General features: G+C 48.3%; 1 pseudogene; it reads left to right on the top strand.

Moving 5' to 3' along the window:
- Positions 1-4,210: 4,210 nt before the first annotated feature.
- The window catches only part of LOC136640514 (zinc finger protein 208-like), a 74,942-nt pseudogene continuing 59,114 nt past the window's right edge, over positions 4,211-20,038 (top strand).

The following is a 20,038-nucleotide window of genomic DNA, read 5'->3' as shown; positions in this document are numbered from 1 at the left end:
TCGGATGACCGTTAATAAAGTATCTGATCTGAACCCACACGGGGTGAAGCCATAGAATTTAGGACTGGGGTGAGAGCTTTCACTATAGAGGACTAGTTCCCAAACTTTACCACCTAAAAAATTATCACTTTGCCAGCTATTGAAGCTTCTGTGGCTTTAATGGTGATTGGGCATCAGTGCTGCCCCCAGAAGCAGTTTTTTAACCCTTGATGCACATACCCTAATCTGCCCTGTCAGCTTCATGAACCACCAGAAATTGGGTCATGACCCACTGGTGGGCCACAAGTTCACAGTTTGAGAACCACTGCAGTAACCTATAAGACACAGCAAGTTAGCAAAGTAGGAACGGAACCACATCAGTGCTTTGAGTGAGAAAAGAACCTCCACTCACTCAGTAGTTCTGGGTACCAAAATCATGAAACTTGGTTGTCGCTGTATTCAGCAGAAGATGTACACATGGGGCCTTGGTATCTGCAGGGGATACTTTCTGGGGTCCGTGGATCCTGAAATCTGCAGATGATGAAATCCTCAATTGGCCCTTTTAAGCCTTCCAAAGGGGACTGCAGCTGTGTCCCCTTTGGAGAACTTGGGTGGTGCCACATGTTGCTCCAGGCAGGCCCTTGGGACCTGCGTTGAGCCAGATCCAGACTCCACGGATATCGAGGCCCCAGCTGTATGTCAATATTGAGTAGAAATGAGGGAGGAGGGGCAAGCAGCAAGTGAGCAGACGTGTTTTTAGGGGCTCCTGAAAACAATTTCTTCCCAAAATCTGTGGGCCTGAGAGGATCTGAGGATCACTGTCAGGAGAGACGTGACCATCCAGATGGTGTAAGGAACCAGGGAGAACAAAGCCCAACCGGTGGGGGGGCCTTTGTCTAAGGAGAAACCCAGCTGTCCAATGGCAGTAATTGGGGAAGCTGCGGCGAAGCTGGAATTAAGCTGCGGGCCCCGTGTGGAGATACCCTATCTTCCCTATCTTTAAAAAGGGAAAGAGGGGGGACCCGGGAAACTAGGCCGGTCAGCCTAACATCCATACCGGGTAAGATGGTGGAATGCCTCATCAAAGATAGGATCTCAAAACACATAGACGAACAGGCCTTGCTGAGGGAGAGTCAGCATGGCTTCTGAAAGGGTAAGTCTTGCCTCACAAACCTTATAGAATTCTTTGAAAAAGTCAACAGGCATGTGGATGTGGGAGAACCTGTGGACAATATATATCTGGACTTTCAGAAGGCGTTTGACACGGTCCCTCACCAAAGGCTACTGAAAAAACTCCACAGTCAGGGAATTAGAGGACAGGTCCTCTCATGGATTGAGAACTGGTTGGAGGCCAGGAAGCAGAGAGTGGGTGTCAGTGGGCAATTTTCACAATGGAGAGAGGTGAAAAGCGGTGTCCCAAGGATCTGTCCTGGGACCGGTGCTTTTCAACCTCTTCATAAATGACCTGGAGACAGGGTTGAGCAGTGAGGTGGCTAAGTTTGCAGAGGACACCAAACTTTTCCGAGTGGTGAAGACCAGAAGTGATTGTGAGGAGCTCCAGAAGGATCTCTCCAGACTGGCAGAATGGGTAGCAAAATGGCAGATGCGCTTCAATGGCGGTAGGTGTAAAGTCATGCACATTGGGGCAAAAAATCAAAACTTTACATATAGGCTGATGGGTTCTGAGCTATCTGTGACAGATCTGAAGAGAGATCTTGGGGGGGGGGGTGGACAGGTCGATGAAAGTGTCGACCCAATGTGTGGCGGCAGTGAAGAAGGCCAATTCTATGCTTGGGATCATTAGGAAGGGTATTGAGAACAAAACGGCTAATATTATAATGCCGTTGTACAAATCTATGTAAGGCCACACCTGGAGTATTGTGTCCAGTTCTGGTCGCCGCATCTCAAAAAAGACATAGTGGAAATGGAAAAGGTGCAAAAGAGAGAGACGAAGATGATTACGGGGCTGGGGCACCTTCCTTATGAGGAAAGGCTACGGCGTTTGGGCCTCTTCAGCCTAGAAAAGAGACGCTTGAGGGGGGACATGATTGAGACATACAAAATTATGCAGGGGATGGACAGAGTGGATAGGGAGATGCTCTTTACACTCTCACATAATACCAGAACCAGGGGACATCCACTAAAATTGAGTGTTGGGCGGGTTAGGACAGACAAAAGAAAATATTTCTTTACTCAGCATGTGGTTGGTCTGTGGAACTCCTTGCCACAGGATGTGGTGCTGGCGTCTAGCCTAGACGCCTTTAAAAGGGGATTGGACAAGTTTCTGGAGGAAAAATCCATTACGGGGTACAAGCCATGATGTGTATGCGCAACCTCCTGATTTTAGAAGTGGGTTATGTCAGAATGCCAGATGCAAGGGAGGGCACCAGGATGAGGTCTCTTGTTATCTGGTGTGCTCCCTGGGGCATTTGGTGGGCCACTGTGAGATACAGGAAGCTGGACTAGATGGGCCTATGGCCTGATCCAGTGGGGCTGTTCTTATGTTGTTATGTTCTTATGTTCTAAGTTTTATGTCATCATTTAACACAAGAACATGAGAAGAGCCCCGCTGGATCAGGCCATAGGCCCATCTAGTCCAGCTTCCTGTATCTCACAGTGACAGGACAGCTAGAGACTTGCATCCTGGTGCCCTCCCCTGCATCTGGCATTCTGAGGTAGCCTACTTCTAAAATCAGGAGGTTGCACATACCCATCACGGCTTGTAGCCTGTGATGGAACTTTCTCTCCAGAAATTGAGGAAAGAAGAACAGCAGGAGAACAGACTTGACTAGAACTAGATTAAGATAAGAAGCACCCTGTGGAATCAGACCAAGAGTCCATCTCCTGCAGGAGTTGGCTCCTAACCATGGCCAGCTAGATGCTTCCAGCGGAAGGGAAGGCAACAGTCTTTACTTGCTCTGTGCTTATTCACTGACACCTTGACCGCTCTGAAGTGTTTTTGTCACTGCAGGTCCAGCTGCAAGGAGAGCTTCCCCTGGAGGCCTTCTGCCTGTCACGCAGCTATTGACAAGGCCAGGAGATCCGTCAGAAAAGGGGGGGGGGCAGCTTCACCTGGAGCCTTGCTCTTTTGAGCCAAGGTCCAAGGCTGGAGAGAGAAATCGGGGGGGGGGGGGGGAGAATTTCACAGGAAAGAGTCTTTCTCATTCTCCCCACTCTAGAAACTTTCTGTTCCCTTAACCCTTTTCCGGTTCAGTTAGGAAAGCAAGCAGATCTGACTCTGAGAGGGGCAGAGGGGGGAAGAAGAGAGGGGAGCAGATGCTCTGATTCCTAGAGAAGGGCCAGAGTGTGAGATGGGAGGATGTTTAAAAAATGAAGTCAGTTTTTCCTTCTGTCCCACCTCCCTCCACTCTGTCCTTGGAGAAGGGAAATGGCATGTCCCTCTCTCCCTCCCTTCCCGGCATTGGAGCAATGGAGCAGATTCTGAGATCTCAAGGAGAAGGTGAAGAGTCATTGGGGAGAAAATATATGAAGCGGAGGAGAGGGGAACATGCAAACAGCAGCGAGGCTGTTTCTGGATCCGTCCAAAGACCCATGGAGTCAGCAGCATTCCAACAGTGGCCACCAGGAAGCCCCAAAGCAGCATCTTTGTCCTCAGTGGTATACTGCTGCTGTCCATGGAGGCTCTACATTACTGGGCCAAGAGTTCATTTACTTCTCTTCTTCTATATTAGAATGTAAGAACTCTGACTGGATCAGACTCAAGGTTTGTCAAGTCCAGTCAGATGTCTGTGGGTGGCCCCCAAACAGGGCAGGGAGGCAGGTCCTCGGAGAGGGATTTTATCAGGGGGTAGAGAGCTTCTTTTTGGCGTCTTTGCAAAGGGGGAGGGGAGAGGATGAAACAGATTGCAGGAGGGTGGTGACAAGGGTGGGCAAGCCTTTCCCCAAGGCTGCAGAGAAGACCCCCTGAGCATCTCTGGCCAGATTACCAGGAGAGGCAGAGAGCTGAACCTGCCTCTCTCCCTTCTGCACCCCAAAACAATACCCAGAGCTCGTCCTCCTTTGCACTGGGTCCAGGGGTGGCAACGCATCAGGTGCACCCAGAAGCCTCCTCCCTCCCCAAAGCCTGCAGCAAAGGTAGTGTGAGTGTCTTTGACAAAAGCAACAAAGAACTACACCTCCCAGCATGCTCTGGATCCAGGGGGAGGGCAGTGCTCAAGAATCCCTGGGACTCATGCTCCGCCTCTCTTGCCTCCTTGGAAGAGGTCTTCGCGAAGGCTGGCAAAGGAGAAGGACCTGGTTGCTTTGCTACCCCCAAGCACAGGCAGGATCTTCCCTTTGCACTCTGCACTGGAGGAGAGTCTGTGGCTGCAGAGGTGGGTGGTCTGTGCGACACCCAGGAATAGTGCAGGGGGGAGGGGAGGCTCTTCCCTTGGGTGCATTCAGAGTACCTGGCATGTTGCACTGGGGAGGGGGGAGTGGCTCGCCTGTGTACCTCCCTGAGCTGGAGGAGGGAGGGAGAGGACAATCCTCTGTCCTGAGCACAGATTCTCTCTGGGGAAACTTCCTAGAAATGGCTGCACCAATGAACACAACCACAAAGATGGTAGCAGTTGGAGTGGGGGGTGTTTAATAGTGGGCAAGAAAGCCATTGATGGGCCACCTCTGGTTCTATCACACATTTTCCAACACAACACCTAATGCCAGAATTTCTTCAGAGGTTGGGGAAGAGAGGAGCCAAAATCCAGACCTCCCCTTGAGACTTTCACTCCAGAATGTCTCAGTCTTCTGCCTTCCAGGCTTTGGGACAGGACGTGATGCTGAGAAGACCCAGCCCTGACATGCCTTGTTCTTTCTGCTCCCACAGACTGCAGACTGGCAACCCGGATTCAGTGTGGATCAGCAATTCCTCTCTCGGACTTCCAAATGGGTACCGCAGATCCAGCTCAGGTATGGAGTTTTAGGAGCACATTGGTAGTTTTGTGGTGGGGAACCACGAGCAGGACAGTTGCAACACGTGTAAAAGTCTTTTGCCGCTTACAGACAATACAGCAAAAGGCCACTGTGAACATTTAAAATGTTGATTTATCAGATATCTCAATGGAAAAAATTAAGATTAAGTCATTTCTGCCCAATGCTGCATCTGCACAACAAGGATCAAACAGGCACACCTGTGGGTTGGGCAGAAATGGAAGGAAGTTGAAAAAAAAGGAGTTCTAGAAAGGCTATGGTAGTTTTTCAAACTGTGAGTAAGGACCCACTAGGCCAGTTTCAGGTGGGTCCCCATTCATTTCAATATTTTATTTTTAGTATATTAGACTTGATGCTCCCCTGGGATGTGACTGCATTTGGGGAAATGTGACAGACCTGTACTTTTAAGAAGCTACTATGTATATTCACTTTACAATGATAGTAAATGGGACTTACTGCTGGGTAATTGTGGGTAGGGTGCAACCTAGGAGTGCTAAAACTTTTCCCTGCTTGATGATGTCACTTCCGGTCATGACATCGTTTCCGGTGGGTCCTGACAGATTTGTGCTAAATGCATGAGAACCATTCTGGTCTACTGGTCCAAGCAGTATTGTCTTCAGCAGGTCTGTAGCCTTAACAGGAAGCTACACACCTCCTGCTGCAAAGTTTTCCACGACAAATCCACGTTCACCATCCAAGGCAGGAATACTCTGCTTCATGCATAGGAGGCTGAGATATGGAGTCAGACCCTCAGTCTGCCTGTCCCAGGCTGTGTACTCTGATTGGCAGCTACACCCCAAGAGTCCCAGGCAGGGCCTGGCTTGGCTGAAATCCTGGACACTAGTTGGAGATTTCACAGATTGACAGAACAATCCTAAATTGTGCCTGTAGCGGTCCCTGCACTGGCCAAAGGTGTTGTAAATGTGCCATGTGGAAGATATGCAATACCATAAGAGTAGGCAGGCCTGGCCGGTGGGGGGGGGGCCTGGTACCCTGCTGGTGTTCTATCCAGGCCACTGGCAGAGGTACGTACACTGCAGAGCGGTGCAGCGGCTTTCGGAGGGTGGTGAAAGTTCCAGCAGTGGAAGGGGGTGTTTCTGGGCAGGGGCAGATTGGGGGTGGTTGAACTGGGCCTGGGAGGGGGGCAGGATCAGCAGATGTCTCCTCTGCCGTATCCTGACCTCTCCCCAGGGCGAGCCAGTGTTACACTAGGATGCTTGGACGTCTGCTAGCTATATAGCTGGTGGAGATTCAAGTAACCCCATAGGACTGGCTGGGATGTTACTTGTGGTAACAGGAAAAACTCCCCTCTAGCTGCCTCCTCACCTGTGCTGGCTGCTGCGCAGGTCTTGGTTGTGCCCGTGCAGGTGAGGACTGGGCTGCCCATCACTGAAGAATAAGGCCTCCCTCCTGGAAAGCCTCAACAGGATATTGATGAGAACTGTCCTCTCCTAGCAAATCATCTGAAATCTTCCCTCCTGACAGCAGCCATGTAGGCAGAAGTGCACACAAAGTGCCAATGAGAGGAGCAAATGCCCAACTTCCTTGTTCAGCTTTCCCCAAGTGTTTTTATCCATTCTGTGGAGACTAAACTGCTCAAAAAACTATCTGGATCCATGATTAGGAAAAGATTATACTTGATGCCTGAAAATACTTGCAGGCTTCTTCTGGTGAGGCAGGGAAGTGTGCATGTCTTGTCTGGGTTGGGAGCCACTCATTTCCTGCCTGTGCCAGAGATGCGGAGGAAGGTCTGGGGTCCTGGACACTGTCTGAGGGTGTTTTGTTCTTGCAGGGTCTGGTGATTTTCAAGGATGTGGCCATGCATTTCACTGAGAAAGAGGCAGCTCTGCTGGATGCAGACCAAAGAGCCTTGTACAGGGAAGTCATGCTGGAGAATTACCGGAATGTGGCCTCTGTGGGTAAGTGGGCTCCTTTCTTCATGTGGCCAAATAGCCTTTTTCATTTTCAGGAAGACTTTTTCCCTTCCTCTGAAACAGGAAGTGGCGTCCTACGGCCCATGAGCTGCATCTGGTCTGCTAAACAACACCACCCAGCCCTGTGAGGCCCCAAAGCCAGTGGAAGGCTCCAGCCCCAAAGACCGTGCTGTGCCTCCCTCCCCTTTTCTTCCTTGATATATGGCAGCTACAAGGCAGGGGGGAGTCGATATCATGATCATGGGGTGAAAGCCTTCCACTAAGCACAGGGTGAACCCATTCAGCACATAACTGGGACACTGATGGCACTTCTGCTGCCAAGCTCATGGGGGGGAGAGCACCTCCTCCTGAAAACTCCTACATTCATCTCTCTGTGATTCAGGCCCTGTGATTCTGAGGTTTGTTCAGAACACAATATGAGAAGTTTACAGCTTGCTATGCTTGACGGAGTGCGCTACTCACGAGTCATGAGGCTCTGCACCACCGAGATCAAACTTAACTGGGACTCCCAGCATCAGCTCTCATGCAACAAGGCAAGATTCCAAAATGCTCTGAGAAGGAGCAGAGGGAGGTGAGCCCAGCAGCCTGGAGCAGCAGCATGAAACAGGTTGAGCCAGCTTGGCTTGCAAAGCGCCCACAAAGTGTGGAACACGAGACGGAATCAGGGTCAAGTGGCCACTGCTTGGGGGGTGCAGCACTCACAGAGCCAAGCCAGATGGATCAGCCTCCTGCATGAACTTGAGCTGAACTGAACTGCATCCAGAAACTGGTGGAGCAGGATTCGGTGCACGTCTATTCAGAAGTAAATCCCACTGTATCCTGTGGGAAGGAAAAGGAGTGCAGCCTGCAGGCCTAAACTGGACTGTGTGCATGACTGTGGTCATGGGGGGGGGGGAGAGGAAGAACGGAAATCATTTTCCAGAGAGGAGGTTTAAGGGCTGGTCATTGTTAATGCTGTGACCTGTTCTTGCCCCACATTTTAAGAGGGACATTGAGAAGCTGGAGCAGGGATGTACACCCTCCATTTGGATTCCTCGGAAATGGCTGAGTTTTATCTGCCACACAGTTGTGTGTCTTTCTTGTCTTTCCTACTTGTGGCGCAATGTATAGCTAAACTGCCAGGCGTTCTCCTTCACTTACCATCCATAATTTAAAATGTGTGTCTAATTCAAATTAGAAGCTCTGCTTTGTAATAATAAAATTTGCAGTATTTATTACTTAAGTAAAACAAACATTCAGAGTTAGTTGGGTTTTTTATTCTTCCCTCCATTTATTAGATATAGGGATGAACGCAGCTCACTCTCCACTCCCAGACGCGGCCTTTGGCCATGGTCCAGAAGAAGCTTGCCGAGCCCTGCTGTCCAAAAATGATTTCACTCCTTTGGTTTCTTCTCTGCCTTCACAAGGAGAGCTCTGAGGGTTCATGGACCTTCAGCTGAACTTAATGTTCTCTTCTCCTTCCCAAGGGCGATTTCCAGCTGCCAAGCCTGACCTCATTGCCCAGCTGGAACGAGGGGAAGATCCGTGGGTGCCCGATGCTCAGGGACCGGATGAAGAGGCCTCTGCCTTTTGCTGGGGTAAGCGATCCAAACCCAAAATAATAATGCAGCTATCCCTTTAGCGAAACATTTCCACTTAATTTTTATGTCATCGTTTTAACATAAGAACTTCAGAAGAGTCCCGCCGGATCAGTCCATAGGCCCATCTAGTCCAGCTTCCTGTACCTCACAGTGACACGGGACAGCAAGAGACCTGCACCCTGGTGCCCTCCTCTGCATCTGGCATTCTGAGGTAGCCTAAAAGCAGGAGGTTGCACATACCCATCATGGCTTATAGCCTGTGATGGAATTTCCCACCTGAAATTTGTCCATTCCCCTTTTAAAGGAATCTAGGCCAGATGCCATCACCACATCATGTAGCAAGGAGTTCCACAGACTAATTACACATTAGGTAAAGATATGTTTTTCTTTTGTCTGCCCTCACTCTCCTGACACTCAATATTAGTGGATGTTCCTTGTTTCTGAAGTTGTGTTAGAGGGAAAAGATCCCCTTTCTGTCCACCTTGTCCATCCCCTACATAATTTTGTATGTCTCCATCATGTCCCCCCTCAGGTGCCTCTTTTCTATACTGAAGAGCCCCAAACGCTGCAGCCTTTCCTCATAAGGAAGGTGCCCCATCATTTTGGTTGCTCTCTTCTGCACCTTCTCCATTTCCACTACATTCTTTTTGAGATGCATTGACCAGAACTGGACGAGATTGAACCTTTCTCCCTGCTGTGCTGCTTCACATCCCCCCCTTCTGTGGCAATGCATTCAAAACTTTTCCTGGCCTTCCCCAGCTACAGTGGCACTGCCCACTCTAGCACTGGCTGGATTCCTACCAACTCATCCTGCTGGGGGTGGAGACCAGGCTAAGCTGCCTAATCTGTGTTCTTGTTGAGATGGAAGGTGGGCGGCAGACAAGGCAGCCCTTCTCCAGTGAGCCTTGGTGGACATTTTGCCTTCTCTGTCACCACAACTGCCGAAATTATTAGCTTTGACTCACAGAATTCAGGGCCACAAGATGTGATGGTGGTTCAAAGCAGATAGCTTTAAAAGCAGTGGGAAAGTTCCTTGGGATCAGGTTGTATCCATTACTACTAGTCACAACAGCTGTGTGGAACCTCTAGGTTCAGGATTTCTTTTGAAATTAGAAGCAACAACAAGAGAGGACTGCTGGCCAAGACGATCTGCCTTGGTTCCCCTGAGCCCTCTTGTCTGGCCAAAGCTGGAAGCAGGAGGCTGGGCTCTGCAGACCTGTGGTTGTGTCCAGCAGGGCTCTTCTTTTCTATTTTTAAAGTGTTTTTGCAACTGCTTTTTCCTCTTAATAGATGCTGTTTAAAATTTGTATTGTGTTTTGATCTCTATGAGCTGCTTTGGAGATTCTTATTCAAAGATGGCCTATAAATATTTGTAATGTATAAATCATAAGGCTGTGGTGGGTTCTGGAAGCTTTACCACCCTGTTCAAATTATACCTTCCTGCTTTGATTGATTGATTGATTGATTGATGGCCCTCACTTAGCTCCTGTGTCCCAATTTACTGGACCTTTAAATTATGTTCTAACTTAGATTAAGTTCTTAATTTGGTTAAGAGTAAGGTAAATTTAAATGAAGTAGAAAAGCTTCCTTTCCTCTTTTTCCTCCTCTGTTTTGTTTACTTTCAAAGTGCCTCTGCCTTGAGCTCTTAGTCGCCAGGAGACTCTGCTGCTCCTCAGAGTAGGCCTCTGTAGACTTGGGATGTAACTCCCTTCAGAATCAGCTCCCTGTCTAAAGTCTGCCTTACTGCTTTTAATTAAGTAAGCACTTATGTATTACTTTTATTGTGCTCACCCAGCTCCTGTGTCCCAAATTACTGGACCTAGAAGTCCTTCCTCAGGTGAGATGAAGTCCTAACTTTAGGTAAAGCTTAGAAAACAGAGAGTACACTTCCCTTCTCTTACTCCTCCTCCTCCTGCTCTTCATCTCCTAAATGTAGAGAGTACTTTTGCCTTCTCCTTCTCTTCCTCCCTCTCATTGTACAGATGCTTAACTTGCTCTGTCTTACTTGGCACTTTGTTCCAGGAAGCAGTTCATTCCAGGAAACCCATTCCACCATTCCTGTCCTGCCTTTCTGGGAAATGGTCCGTTTATCTTAAATTCATGGCATTTGCAAAATAAACTACACTAGACCAGTCCAGTGGTTCTTAAATCTTTTCCCGCTGGGACCCACATTGAAAGTGACACTCTATTCCCATTTGCCTTACCTTCAATAAGAGCTGAGGTACATGCACCTACCCACAAGTAAAGGTGAATGCATCACTCAGTTTCACTTTCCATAGGGCTCTAAACTTTCTCCATGTCAGCTTGGGGGGGGGGGGGGAAGAACTTCTTTCTCAAGAGTGTCTTGGGGACTGTGTTCATAGAACATTTTGGTAGCATTGCTTCCCTCTCAGCCTGCTCTTTAATGTTAACCAAGGTAGGTTTGCATACTCTTGATTAAACATGTACATGCTGCTCTGTTTCCGTAGGGCTCAGTACATTTTCCTTGTCAGCTATCAGCTTGTCAGTTACTAAAAATGACAAGCTGACAAACTCATCAAAAATCATATTGTGGCCCATAGTTTGGGAACCAGTGCACTAGAACAATAAAAACTCATCAGTGAATCAGTAAACAAAAATACTGATCTAACCAAGGACTGGGCAGAGGTTGGCAAGATTCTGCTTTGCTTGCCACGAAAACCCTGAATTCCACAAGCAGAACGAATTACAAATAGTGGCTGGATATATACACAGAATGCCTCTGAGGACAAGGACTTAGACATGTCATTTCTCTATTCATATGCTGAAAATATTTTCTTTTGTTCCAGGAAGCAGACCAGATAATGCTGATCAGGGACAGCCCCACTGGGTGTCATCAAAAACTGTCACGCATGATGTACAAGACGTGACTTTCAGAGACCAAGGCAGAACAGAGAAGAAGGAGCAAAGACAGACAGGGAAATGGAGAAATCAATGGGAAGCTTTTCAGGGTGGAATTGTCATCCTGGAAGAACCAGAAAAAGAAAACAGAGAGAGCGAGGAACAAGGCTCTCAAGGTGCAAAAACTTTGAGGAGTAAATCAAAATTGAGAAGGCATCAAAGAAACTACACAGGGGTGAAGAAGTATAAATGCTTGGAGTGTGGAAAGTGCTTCAGTAAAAGTGCAAGCCTGACTGTGCATCAAAGAACCCACACAGGGGAGAAAAGCTATAAATGCTTGGTGTGTGGAAAGAGCTTCAGTCTGAAAACAGACTTGACTTTTCATCAAAGAACCCACACAGGAGAAAAGCTATATAAATGCTTGGAGTGTGGAAAGTGCTTCAGTTGGAACGAAAGCCCGACATGGCATCATAGAACCCACAAAGGGAAGAAACACTATAAATGCTTGGATTGTGAAAAGAGCTTCACAGTTCGTAGAACACTAACTGGACATCAAAGTACACACACAGGGAAGAATCCATTTAAATGCTTGGAGTGTGGGAAGAGCTTCAGTTGGAGATCACAGCTGTCTGTGCATCACAGAATCCACACAGGGGAGAAACCATATCAGTGCTTGGAGTGTGGAAAGAGCTTCAGTAGGAGATCAGACCTGACTGTGCATCAAAGATCGCACACAGGGGAGAATCCATATAAATGCTTGGAATGTGGAAAGAGCTTCAGTCGGAGATCACGCCTGACTGTGCATCAAAGAACCCACACAGGGGAGAAACCCTATAAATGCTTGGAGTGTGGAAAGAGCTTCAGTCGGAGATCACACCTGGCTGAGCATCAAAGAACCCACACAGGGGAGAAAGCCTATAAATGCTTGGAGTGTGGAAAGAGCTTCAAAGACCGTAGAACACTAACTGATCATCAAAGAACCCACACAGGGGAGAAACCCTATCAGTGCTGGGAGTGTGGAAAGTGCTTCAGTCAGAGGTCAAACCTGACTGTACATGAAAGAACCCACACAGGGGAGAAACCCTATAAATGCTTGGAGTGTGGAAAGAGCTTCAGTCAGAGATCACACCTGGCTGTGCATCAAGGAACCCACAGAAGAGAGAAACCCTGTAAATGCTTAGAGTGTGGAAAGAGCTTCAATTACAGCTCAAAACTTACTGTGCATCAAAGAATCCACACAGGGGAGAAACCATATAAATGTTTGGAGTGTGGAAAGAGCTTCAGTCAGAGCTCAAAACTGAATGTGCATCAAAGAACACACACAGGGGAGAAACCCTATAAATGCTCCAAGTGTGAAAAGAGCTTCAGTGACCGTCAAACACTAACTGGACATCAAAGAACCCATACAGGGGAGAAACCCTATCAATGCTTGGAGTGTGGAAAGAGCTTCAGTCAGAGATCACACCTGGCTGTGCATCAAGGAACCCACAGAAGAGAGAAACCCTGTAAATGCTTAGAGTGTGGAAAGAGCTTCAATACGCGCTCATACCTGGCAGTGCATCAAAGAACCCACACAGGGGAGAAACCCTATAAATGCTTAGAGTGTGAAAAGAGCTTCAATTACAGCTCAAACCTTACTGTGCATCAAAGAATCCACACAGGGGAGAAACCATATAAATGTTTGGAGTGTGGAAAGAGCTTCAGTCAGAGCTCAAAACTGACTGTGCATCAAAGAATGCACACAGGGGAGAAACCCTATAAATGCTTGGAGTGTGGAATGAGCTTCAGTCGGAGATCATACCTGGCTGTGCATCAAGGAACCCACAGAGGAGAGAAATCCTTTAAATGCTTAGAGTGTGGAAAGAGCCTCAGTACGCGCTCATACCTGGCAGTGCATCAAAGAACCCACACAGGGGAGAAACCCTATAAATGCTCCGAATGTGAAAAGAGCTTCACTGACCATCGAACACTAACTGGACATCAAAGAACCCATACAGGGGAGAAACCCTATAAATGCTTGGAGTGTGGAAAGAGCTTCAGTCATAACTCAAACCTGACTGTGCATCAAAGAACCCACACAGGGGAGAAACCCTATAAATGCTTGGAGTGTGGAAAGAGCTTCAGTCATAACTCAACCCTGACTGTGCATCAAAGAACTCACACAGGGGAGAAACCCTAGAAATGCACCAAATGGGGAAAGCACTTCAGTCGGAGAACCTGATATTGAATCAAAGAACCCACATGCAATCGAGAGTATAAACTGATGATTTTATGATTTTATATATGTGTAAAGGGATGTTGGTTTTAATTTTGTGTATTTTGTTGTGTTGATTTGTGACTAGCTGGTCGGATGACCATTAATAAAATATCTGATCTGAACCCACACGGGGTGAAGCCATAGAATTTAGGACTGGGGTGAGAGCTTTCACTATAGAGCACTAGTTCCTAAACTTTACCACCTAAAAAATTATCACTTTGCCAGCTATTGAAGCTTCTGTGGCTTTAATGGTGATTGGGCATCAGTGCTGCCCCCAGAAGCAGTTTTTTAACCCTTGATGCACATACCCTAATCTGCCCTGTCAGCTTCATGAACCACCAGAAATTGGGTCATTACCCACTGGTGGGGCACAAGTTCACAGTTTGAGAACCACTGCAGTAACCTATAAGACACAGCAAGTTAGCAAAGTAGGAACGGAACCACATCAGTGCTTTGAGTGAGAAAAGAACCTCCATTCACTCAAGGGCCCCGTGTGGAGATACCCTATCTTCCCTATCTTTAAAAAGGGAAAGAGGGGGGACTCGGGAAACTAGGCCGGTCAGCCTAACATCCATACCGGGTAAGATGGTGGAATGCCTCATCAAAGATAGGATCTCAAAACACATAGACCAGGGGTCGGCAACCTTAAACATTCAAAGAGCCATTTGGACCTGTTTTCTGGAGAAAAGAAAACCTCGGGAGCCACAAAACCCTTTTGACATCTAAAATGAAGATAACACTGCATATACCATTTTTTTTTACCTTTATGCTATGTATAAAAAAACTATAGTATGTTGCATTTTTGAAATGAACTGCTACAGAGAAAACAATATGTAACATATTTTAATGTTACAAGATCACCATAACCTTAAATTTAGAATTACATATAAAAAACGAAAGAGCTAAAATAAAATACATTTAAATTAAATACTAATTTATTTTCCCAGGGCCTGCCCTAGCCAATTTGGTGCTATAGGCAAGACTTGGACTGGTGCCCTCCCTAGCAGAAAATCATGACCAACAGTAAAGAGTCATCTTTGTGTTTTTTCCACAGTAATGTAAAAGAGGAACAATGAAATACAAAATCTAATGACTAGTATTTTTCAGTACAATAAAGAGATTTATAGTTATTACTCCCCTTTGTATGTCCCAATTTATAATGCACTCCCCTCTTGTATATGCAACTTTTATAATGCGCTCCCCTCTTACAAGTCCCATTTTTATAATGTAGCCCCTTCTTGTAGCTCCCTTGTAGGTGCTGGGGCATCTTCCTTATGAGGAGAGGCTAAGACATTTGGGCCTCTTCAGCCTAGAAAAGAGGCGCCTGAGGGGGGATATGATTGAGACATACAAAATTATGCAGGGGATGGACAGAGTGGATAGGGAGATGCTCTTTACACTCTCACATAACACCAGAACCAGGGGACATCCTCTGCCTGTCTCCTCAGTCCCAGTAGGGTCAACGGGGCTTCCTCCCAGAGAAGTGTGGACAGGCTCCTCTTCCTGTCTCCTCAGAAGTCAGCTCCAGTAAAGTGAACAGGTTTCCTCCCAGGGAAGTGTGGACAGGCTCCTCACCCTGCTTACTTAGAAGTCAGCCCCAGTAGAGCGAATGGGCTTCCTCCCAGAGAAGTGTGGACAGGCTCCTCTGCCTGTCTCCTCAGAAGTCAGCCCCAGTAGAGCGAATGGGCTTCCTCCCAGAGAAGTGTGGACAGGCTCCTCTCCCTGTCTCCTCAGAAGTCAGCCCCAGTAGAGTGAATGGGGCTTCCTCCCAGGGAAGTGTGGACAGGCTCCTCTGCCTGTCTCCTCAGAAGTCAGCCCCAGTAGAGTGAATGGGGCTTCCTCCCAGGGAAGTGTGGACAGGCTCCTCTCCCTGTCTCCTCAGAAATCAGCCCCAGTAGAGTGAACGGGCTTCCTCCCAGAGAAGTGTGGACAGGCTCCTCTCCCTGTCTCCTCAGAAGTCAGCCCCAGTAGAGTGAATGGGGCTTCCTCCCAGGGAAGTGTGGACAGGCTCCTCTCCCTGTCTCCTCAGAAGTCAGCCCCAGTAGAGTGAACGGGCTTCCTCCCAGAGAAGTGTGGACAGGCTCCTCTCCCTGTCTCCTCAGAAGTCAGCCCCAGTAGAGTGAATGGGGCTTCCTCCCAGGGAAGTGTGGACAGGCTCCTCTCCCTGTCTCCTCAGAAGTCAGCCCCAGTAGAGTGAATGGGGCTTCCTCCCAGGGAACTGTGGACAGGCTCCTCTCCCTGTCTCCTCAGAAATCAGCCCCAGTAGAGTGAACGGGCTTCCTCCCAGGGAAGTGTGGACAGGCTCCTCACCCTGTTTACTCAGAAGTCAGCCCCATTAGAGTGAACAGGCTTCCTCCCAGGGAAGTGTGGACAGGAATGCAGCTCACCTCACTCCTTCCTGGCCATCGCCTCAGCAGCGCTGCATCTCCCGTGCTTCTCCAACCAGCCTAGCCTCTTCCGTTCAGCCCCCTGCCTGCTGCAGGGCAAAGGAAGGAAGAGCGCAGGGAAGAGGTGCCCGGCTGCCCCCCCGCACCTGCTTGCAGTGGGGCGTGGAGAGTAGGTCCAGGAGAGCGTGGCTGCCCCTGCCTGCCTGCCGAGGAAGGAGCTGCTGTGCGCATGGGGGGCCGCTTTGCAGGGAAGGAGCTGCAGCTTTGCAGGGAGGAGCGGCACCCGCACTCATCAGCAGCCTGATCCCGCAGCACATCGCGGAGTGAGGCGCCCTCTGGGCTGGCCTGGCTGGGCAGAGGCCAAGGGGAAGGTGCCCCGCTTCCAGCCCCCACTGGGGAGCCGCATCAGAGGACTGAAAGAGCCGCATGTGTTACCAAAAAGGCTGTTTTGTTTAGGGGAATTAGTATATTAACCTTTTGGAAACTTTTGGGACCATAGGCTGGATAACAAGACAGCGTAAAGCAAAAAGATCCCTTGCCTAGCTTAATGAGGAGACTGGGATGAAGGTAACTTTCAATCAAAGGATTATATTTTTATTGCAGAAACACACAAAGATAAACATAATACACATGGAGAATTGATAAGTATAGATTTCTAGTACTTGTGTATAGTGTACCTAGCTAGTGGGGGATGCATGTGCTATGTATTTGGGTGCATCCGAAAAGGAATCAGAAATGGATAGGGTGTAGGGAAGTATTTAGGGGTTCCTTAATCTGCTAAACCCAGTTGCTAACTAAAGATGGGGGAGAAGGGAGGAATAGATAGGGAAGAAGGGAGGGAGTTTAGACGCAGGATATATTTACCTGTCGGGGGGGGCAGTTGGAGCAAGAGTCCCGTGTAGGACCACACCCGCAGGAGGGCAATCAGAGAGAGAGAGACATGTGCTCTGAGTTCTCTCTTATAAGGGTTGTCTGACCTAGAAGTTGATCTAGAAATGACCGGAAGTATCCCAGAGCTGTGCACATGTTCAGCACACACAATGGTACACGTGGAGTATGTGATGAACCGGAAGGAAGTCAGCTTACCAGCCAGGCTGACCTTCTGGGGGGGAGGGAGGCAATCTGCATAAGGTGCTTAAGAGTACAACAAAAGAACAATAGACCTTTTCCTCCAGAGGTGCAGGCTTGTTTTGCATAATCAGGAGACACAGTGATTAGGTTATACATTGACCTGCAAGGAAATGGGGGTTGTGTAATTCATGTGTTTGTAGCTTGGCCATGGCCCTTAGAAACATATGCTGGGGGAGGAGTGGCCTGCTTGCTTGGTCTGTATGATCCAAAATAACATAACCAGATATAAAAATAACAACTTGGAAGGGAAAAGGGGATTTTCACGTAACACATGCGGCTCCAAAAACACAGGTTGCCGGCCCCAGACATAGACGAGCAGGGAGAATCAGCATGGCTTCAGTAAGGATAAGTCTTGCCTCACGAACCTTATAGAATTCTTTGAAAAGGTCAACAGGCATGTGGATGCGGGAGAACCCGTGGACATTATATATCTGGACTTTCAGAAGGCGATTAACACAGTCCCTCACCAAAGGCTACTGAAAAAACTCCACAGTCAGGGAATTAAAGGACAGGTCCTCTCCTGCATTGAGACCTGGTTGAAGAGCAGGAAACAGAGAGTGGGTGTCAATGGGCAATTTTCACAATGGAGAGAGGTGAAAAGCAGTGTGTCCCAAGGATCTGTCATGGGACCGGTGCTTTTCAACCTCTTCATAAATGACCTGGAGTCAGGGTTGAGCAGTGAGGTGGCTCAGTTTGCAGACGACACCAAACTTTTCCAAGTGGTGAAGACCAGAAGTGATTGTGAGGAGCTCCAGAAGGATCTTTCCAGACTGGCAGAATGGGCAGCAAAATGGCAGATGCACTTCAATGTCAGTAAGTGTAAAGTCATGCACATTGGGGCAAAAAATCAAAACTTTAGATATAGGCTGATGGGTTCTGAGCTGTCTGTGACAGATCAGAAGAGAGATCTTGGGGTGGTGGTGAACAGGTCGATGAAAGTGTCGACCCAATGTGCGGCGGCAGTGAAGAAGGCCAATTCTATGCTTGGGATCGTTAGGAAGGGTATTGAGAACAAAACGGCTAATATTATAATGCCGTTGTACAAATCTATGGTAAGGCCACACCTGGAGTATTGTGTCCAGTTCTGGTCGCCGCATCTCAAAAAAGACATAGTGGAAATGGAAAAGGTGCAAAAGAGAGCGACTAAGATGATTATGGGGCTGGGGCACCTTCCTTATGAGGAAAGGCTACGGCGTTTGGGCCTCTTCAGCCTAGAAAAGAGACGCTTGAGGGGGGACATGATTGAGACATACAAAATTATGCAGGGGATGGACAGAGTGGATAGGGAGATGCTCTTTACACTCTCACATAATACCAGAACCAAGGGACATCCACTAAGAATGAGTGTTGGGAGAATTAGGACAGACAAAAGAAAATATTTCTTTACTCAGCGTGTGGTCGGTCTGTGGAACTCCTTGCCACAGGATGTGGTGCTGGCGTCTAGCCTAGACGACTTTAAAAGGGGATTGGACAAGTTTCTGGAGGAAAAATCCATTACGGGATACAAGCCATGATGTGTATGCGCAACCTCCTGATTTTAGAAATGGGTTATGTCAGAATGCCAGATGCAAGGGAGGGCACCAGGATGAAGTCTCTTGTTATCTGGTGTGCTCCCTGGGGCATTTGGTGGGCCGCTGTGAGATACAGGAAGCTGGACTAGATGGGCCTATGGCCTGATCCAGTGGGGCTGTTCTTATGTTGTTATGTTCCTATGTTCTAAGTTTTATGTCATCATTTAACACAAGAACATGAGAAGAGCCCCGCTGGATCAGGCCATAGGCCCATCTAGTCCAGCTTCCTGTACCTCACAGTGACAGGACAGCTAGAGACTTGCATCTTGGTGCCCTCCCCTGCATCTGGCATTCTGAGGTAGCCTACTTCTAAAATCAGGAGGTTTGCACAGACCCATCACGGCTTGTAGCCTGTGATGGAACTTTCCATCCAGAAATTGAGGAAAGAAGAAGAGCAGGAGGACAGACTTGACTAGAATTAGATGAGGATAAGAAGCACCCTGTGGAATCAGACCAAGAGTCCATCTCCTGCAGGAGTTGGTTCCTAATCATGGCCAGCTAGATGCTTCCAGCGGAAGGGAAGGCAACAGTCTTAACTTGCTCTGTGCTTATTCACTGACACCTTGACCGCTCTGAAGTGTTTTTGTCACTGCAGGTCCAGCTGCAAGGAGAGCTTCCCCTGGAGGCCTTCTGCCTGTCACGCAGCTATTGACAACCCCAGGAGATCAGTCAGAAAAGAGGGGGGGGGCCAGCTTCACCTGGAGCCTTGCTCTTTTGAGCCAAGGTCCAAGGCTGGAGAGAGAAAACGGGGGGGGGGGGGGAAGAGAATTTCACAGGAAAGAGTCTTTCTCATTCTCCCCACTCTAGAAACTTTCTGATCCCTTAACCCTTTTCCGGTTCAGTTAGGAAAGCAAGCAGATCTGACTCTGAGAGGGGCAGAGGGGGGAAGAAGAGAGGGGAGCAGATGCTCTGATTCCTAGAGAAGAGCCAGAGTGTGAGAACATAAGAACATAAGAACAGCCCCACTGGATCAGGCCATAGGCCCATCTAGTCCAGCTTCCTGTATCTCACAGCGGCCCACCAAATGCCCCAGGGAGCACACCAGATAACAAGAGACCTCATCCTGGTGCTCTCCCCTACATCTGGCATTCTGACTTAACCCATTCCTAAAATCAGGAGGTTGCGCATACATATCATGGCTTGTACCCCATAATGGATTTTTCCTCCAGAAACCCGTCCAATCCCCTTTTAAAGGCGTCTAGGCTAGACGCCAGCACCACATCCTGTGGCAAGGAGTTCCACAGACCGACCACGCGCTGAGTAAAGAAATATTTTCATTTGTCTGTCCTAACCCGCCCAACACTCAATTTTAGTGGATGTCCCCTGGTTCTGGTATTATGTGAGAGTGTAAAGAGCATCTCCCTATCCACTCTGTCCATCCCCTGCATAATTTTGTATGTCTCAATCATGT

This window comes from Tiliqua scincoides, chromosome 2 (genome assembly GCF_035046505.1).
Source record: "Tiliqua scincoides isolate rTilSci1 chromosome 2, rTilSci1.hap2, whole genome shotgun sequence".
Classification (NCBI taxonomy): Eukaryota; Metazoa; Chordata; class Lepidosauria; order Squamata; family Scincidae; genus Tiliqua; species Tiliqua scincoides.
Note: the sequence above shows the minus strand (reverse complement) of the source record. Positions and strands in the feature narration are given on the sequence as shown.